Genomic DNA, 5,490 nt, shown 5'->3' with positions numbered 1-5,490 from the left:
TCCTATAAAGATACTAACCTGATACTCCGAAAATTATGGATGTCACAGTCTCCCCATGGCAGAAAAATTTTGTCCCGAAATTTGATTCTTCAATTCTTAGCTTTGGACCCGTTTGCGTATAAGTGGGGATACTTGTTTTTCATAAAATCCTCTCTTTTCCAAGTGTACTTTGGTCCATGTCTCGAGGTCTAATGAACTTTTACAATCGGGATCTTACTACGCCTTAACTGCTTGACTTCTCTATCCATAATTTCTATTGGTTTCTCAACGAAGCATAGATGATCATTAATTTGCACCTCCTCCAATGGTAGAACCAATGTTTCATCGGTTAAACACTTTTTGAGATTTGATACATGAAATGTATCATGAATGGTGTTTAATTCTTGTGGCAAATTTAGCTTGTATGCCACTGGTCCAACTCTTTCAGTTATTTCAATTCGACCAATATATCGGGGACCCAATTTGCCTCATATTTAACATTTTCTAATTGAAGATGTGTTGAAGGCTTTTGTGATCAGTGAACACCGTGTACTTGGTACCATAAAGGTAATGCCTCCAAATCTTAAGTGCAAATACTACAGCTCCTAATTCCAGATCATGCGTAGTATAGTTTCTCTCGTGCACTTTGAGTTGTCTTGAGACATATGCAATGACTTTATCTTTTTGCATAAGTACGCATCCTAATCCTTGATGTGATGCATCACAATATACCACAAAGTTTTCTGAACCTTATTGTAATGATAGAATAGGTGCATTGCATAGCCTATGCTTGAGATTTTCGAAAGCCTCTTCTTGTTTCTCTCCCCAAACAAACTTCTTGTCTTTTTGAGTTAATGCTGTGAGTGGTTGCGCAATCTTTGAAAAATTTGCAATGAATCGCCGATAATAGCCTGCCAAACCAAGAAATTGACGAATTTCTGTCGGGGTTCTTGGGGTTTCCCATTTCTTAATGGCCTCAATCTTCGCAGGATCTACATGAATTCCTTTTTTGTTTACCACATGTCCAAGAAATTGTACTTCACGAATCCAGAATTCGCATTTGGAGAATTTTGCATACAATTTCTGGTTCCTAAGTAGCTCTAATATCAATCTTAGGTGTTGCTCATGATCCTTCTTGCTTCGTGAATAAATTAATATGTCATCTATGAAGATAATTACAAATTTATCCAGGTATGGTCTGCAAACCCTATTCATTATATCCATAAAAACAGCCGGGGCATTGGTTAACCCGAATGGCATAACCAAAAATTCATAATGGCCGTATCGAGTTCTAAAAGTCATTTTAGGGATGTCCTCTTCTCGAATTCTCACTTGATGATATCCGGATCGCAGATCGATCTTTGAAAAATATACAACACCTTGAAGTTGATCAAATAAATCATCGATCCTAGGAAGAGGGCATCGATTCTTTATAGTCAACTTGTTAAGCTCCCTATGGTCAATGTACATCCGCATTGATCCATCTTTCTTCTTGACAAACAAAACAGTGCACCCCATGGTGAAAAACTAGGTCTTATGAATCCTTTATCTAACAGCTCTTGGAGTTGTCCCGATATCTCTTGCATCTCCGATGGGGCCAATCGGTATGGTGCCTTTGCCACTGGGGCAGCTCCAGGAATTAAGTCGATACCAAATTCGACTTGTCTAGGTGGGGGTAATCCTGGTAGATCCTCGGGGAACACTTTAGGGAACTCCCGTACTACAGAGAAATCTTCAATACTTCTCTTTTTAACCTTCTTATCTACAATGTGTGCCAAAAATGCAACATAGTTCTTATTTAAGTACTTCTGCATCTTCATGCATGATACTATCTTAATTTTCCAATCGGACTCCTCTCCTTGAATTATAAGTGCTTCTCCTCTTTCTTAGGGAATTCGGATAATCTTTTCCGAACAAACTATTTCAACTCGATTTTTGGATAGCCAATTCATGCCTACAACTATGTTAAAACTTCCTAACTGAATCGGAATAAGGTCTATGCTAAAATCCTTCAGAGCTAAGCTTAGAGTGCAGCCCATGATTATGTCTCTAGTCCTAATTTCTTGACCATTGGCAAATTCTATTATATAATCTTCCTTCATCCTTTGAGATTTTAAATTAATCTTCGGCCTAAAGTCTAGGGATACAAAACTTCTATCAACTCCTGAGTCAAATAGTACTGATGCAAATTCATTATTTAAGAGAAATGTACCTGTAACCACATTGGGATCATGCCTAGCTTCCCTTGCTCCAATTTCAAATGCTCGCCCCCGAGCTTGATTTTCTGAGTTTCCTTGGTTGGCTGGTCGGGCTTGATTAATATTTTTTCCTTGCTTTCTCTTCGGACATACATTTCTCATATGATCCGGACTCCCACATTCAAAACATAATCGCCTTCGACAATCCTTTGTGGAATGGCCCCCTCTGTGGCACCTTTGACAAATGATGCAACTTCCCCAATGCGGAAATTTACATTTATTGCACTTAGGTTTGCTTCCTTGATTTACCACTTGAGTCTGAACCCCAAAGTTTCCTACCGCCTTCCTATTCTTGCCAAACCTATCCCCAAATCTCTGGTTTCCTAGTTCTTCTACCTTTCTTTTTCCTTTGTTAAATTCCCTTGACCGAATAGCATTATTTGTGAGCTTGGTCGCAGTGTTTATTCCCTCCTGAAGGGTCTTTGGATTTGCCGAGGTAATATTTCCTCGGATTTCTAGAGATAATCCCCATATATGCCTCTCGATTCGAACTTCCTCAGGTGTCACCAGATGTGGCACTAAATTGGCTAACTAATGGAATCAAGTAGTGGATGCCGCTATGTTTTCCCCTTTCATCTCATGATTCCATAACTCCATTTCCAACTTTTGGAATTCACTTCTTGGACAATACTCATCCTTAAGGAGTTTCTTGAATTCTTCCCATGAGAGTTGATTGGCTGCTTCTCGACCCCTAGTCTGAAGTGATGTGTTCCACCATGTTAATGCTCTGCCTTGCAGTAAGCATGCAATATATTCTACTTTGTTTTCTTCTAGGCATTTGCTGATATGGAGGACAGACTCCATACCTTCAATCCAAGTTAATAATCCTACGACTCCCTCAGTTCCATGAAATTCCTTCGGATTGCAGGATCTGAAAGATTTATAGGTGCATTCCCTAGATGTCCTATGCTCAGAACTGGTAGGCTGGTTAGCATTCAGACCCGCAGCCACCTGACTGACTATATTGGGAAGCGCAGCCAAGAGTTGCTCTGACACGAGTCGTGCAACTTCAGGGTTTTCTCTTCTTGGCGTCATTTTCTAAGGCATGATAAAAAGGAAGTCTCATCATTTTCATAGCAATATTATTGACAATGATTTCTAATCAACAGAAAGATGTATAAGATATTCGTCTTGTAGGTATCAATGAAGTATTTATATGATTAGGCAGAAAGATTCTTTATATTTATCCAAAATTTCAGTACATCCAAGCGATTTCAAAAGATACTAAAGGGCTTTCAAAAGATTACAATCCCTCAAACAGATTTTAAACCCCCAATAAAAGAGTAGTGATCTTAATACCAAACATCGCTTCTAAAGCAACATCCAACAGATTAGCATTCCTAGTACTAGTATCATCAGCACACTCGCCACTAAGCATCTATATAATCTTCTAATCTCGCGTCTTTCAGCGATGAAAACATTCGAGTTTCTCATCATACGCTGGTGATGCATCTCTATTACATCGGACAAGTTATTCAAGATGTAATGGTGATATCCCAGCCGGGTCTGATGAGTTTGAGTTTCCAATGCAATTCTCCGCACGCATTCTCGTTCATCCAGAGTCATGCCCTAGGTGTAAGATGCAGGTACCCCAGTCACCACTCGTGAGTCTCCGCTCCCATGTTAAGTTTGGGATGCCTATCCCCTGGTTCTACTAGAGTTCTCGAAAGTCACCTTTCGAGGTAGTGATACACTTTTCCTGATGCTCCGAAAATTATGGATGTCACACCTCATCATTAGGAAGAGAACCAGAAGGATGATTAGAGGAACCAAAAGTGGAATCAAAGAAGTTTAAGGAACTTACTTCACTAGTAGTATGATAATCCAACTTATTTGAACTCATCTTAAATGGAAAAATATTTTCATAAGATCTTACATCATGGGAAACAATTATCTTATTGGTATCAAGACTAAACAATTTGTATCCTTTTTGGGAATTCACATATCCTAAAAGAACATATTTTTCAGTTGTAGAGGAAAACTTATCATTTACATTAGTTTTAATGGCAAAACAAAGATAATCAAAATTTCTTAGATGAGTTAAGACATGTTGGAAACCATACACAAGTTCATAAAGGCACTTTCCTTTTAAAACAGATGAAGGTGTTCTATTTATAAGATAGGTGGAAGTTAGAACTGTAAGACCTGAGTTTTAAAAATATTTTCGTTAGCTTATCTAAATTGTACCGTACTTAAATAACGGTCAGTAATTATTAAGGGATTAAAACCGCCAAACTTCTAAACTCTTAATAATTATATATTATAAAAAAAAAATAACAATAACATAAGATCCATCGTCCCTGATTCACCGCCTCTTAATTTCAGTTTTTTTTCTCTCTCTCTAAACTCTCGTATTCTCTCTAAATTTCATGTTAAATTATTGAAGGAATCAAGGTAACAATTATATATTCGGAATCCACTCTCCGAACTTTCTTAAAGGTATAAATCTAATTCACATTTATTAGGGTGTTTACGTTAGCATTTTTTTAGACAAGTTTATAAATTATGTTATGTCTAAGTTTACGGATTAATATTGTTAAAAGTATGGTATCTTTCATGTTTAGAATGATATGATTGGTTAAAATTGATATATAAATTAAAAGCGTAGATTATACTATCAATATGGTTAGATTTGGTGTATATGTTTTACCGCACACCAAATGTTCGGTATAATGTCAAAAAAAGTAAAATTGCATGATTAAGCTTAGGTTAACGATCATTGGACTTGTTTTACTGTTTAGTATGTTGAAGTATGTTTATAGCACGCAAATGTAGCGAAAATGGAAGTTGGATCATAAAAGTTGAGAATTGCGGAATCGGATTTTACCGACAATGCATTTTCCGTACTTTGACAGTGTATAACTCACAAAGCGTAAGTCAGAATAAGCTCGTATTTAGCAGTTAGAAAGCCCTTAATGTATACTACAACTTTCATGTAGGGTGGAATATCCAGTTATGAATCTAAGTGGCTCGAAACAGTGTGTTTTCGGGGCTGTTTTCACTATATATGGGATTAATATGCTGTTTTGTAAAATTCATATAAAATAGATGGATAATCCAAATAAAGTGATTTCAAAAATAGTAATTTCTCCGCATATCATACTACAATTTATATTTAGATAGTATCTTCTATGTTGACCTCTAAGTGGGGTAAAAAGGCTCACGAAAATAAGGGTCAAAAGCTGTTAAAGTCGGAACGGATTATATAGAGTTAAGTGTTGAGTCGATTTCTCAATGCATATTTTTAAATAGT

The sequence above is a fragment of the Cynara cardunculus genome, assembly GCF_001531365.2.
Source record: "Cynara cardunculus var. scolymus isolate 2C chromosome LG 4, CcrdV1, whole genome shotgun sequence".
Lineage (NCBI taxonomy): Eukaryota > Viridiplantae > Streptophyta > Magnoliopsida > Asterales > Asteraceae > Cynara > Cynara cardunculus.
The sequence above is the reverse complement of the archived record's forward strand: the minus strand, read 5'-3'. Positions refer to the sequence as shown.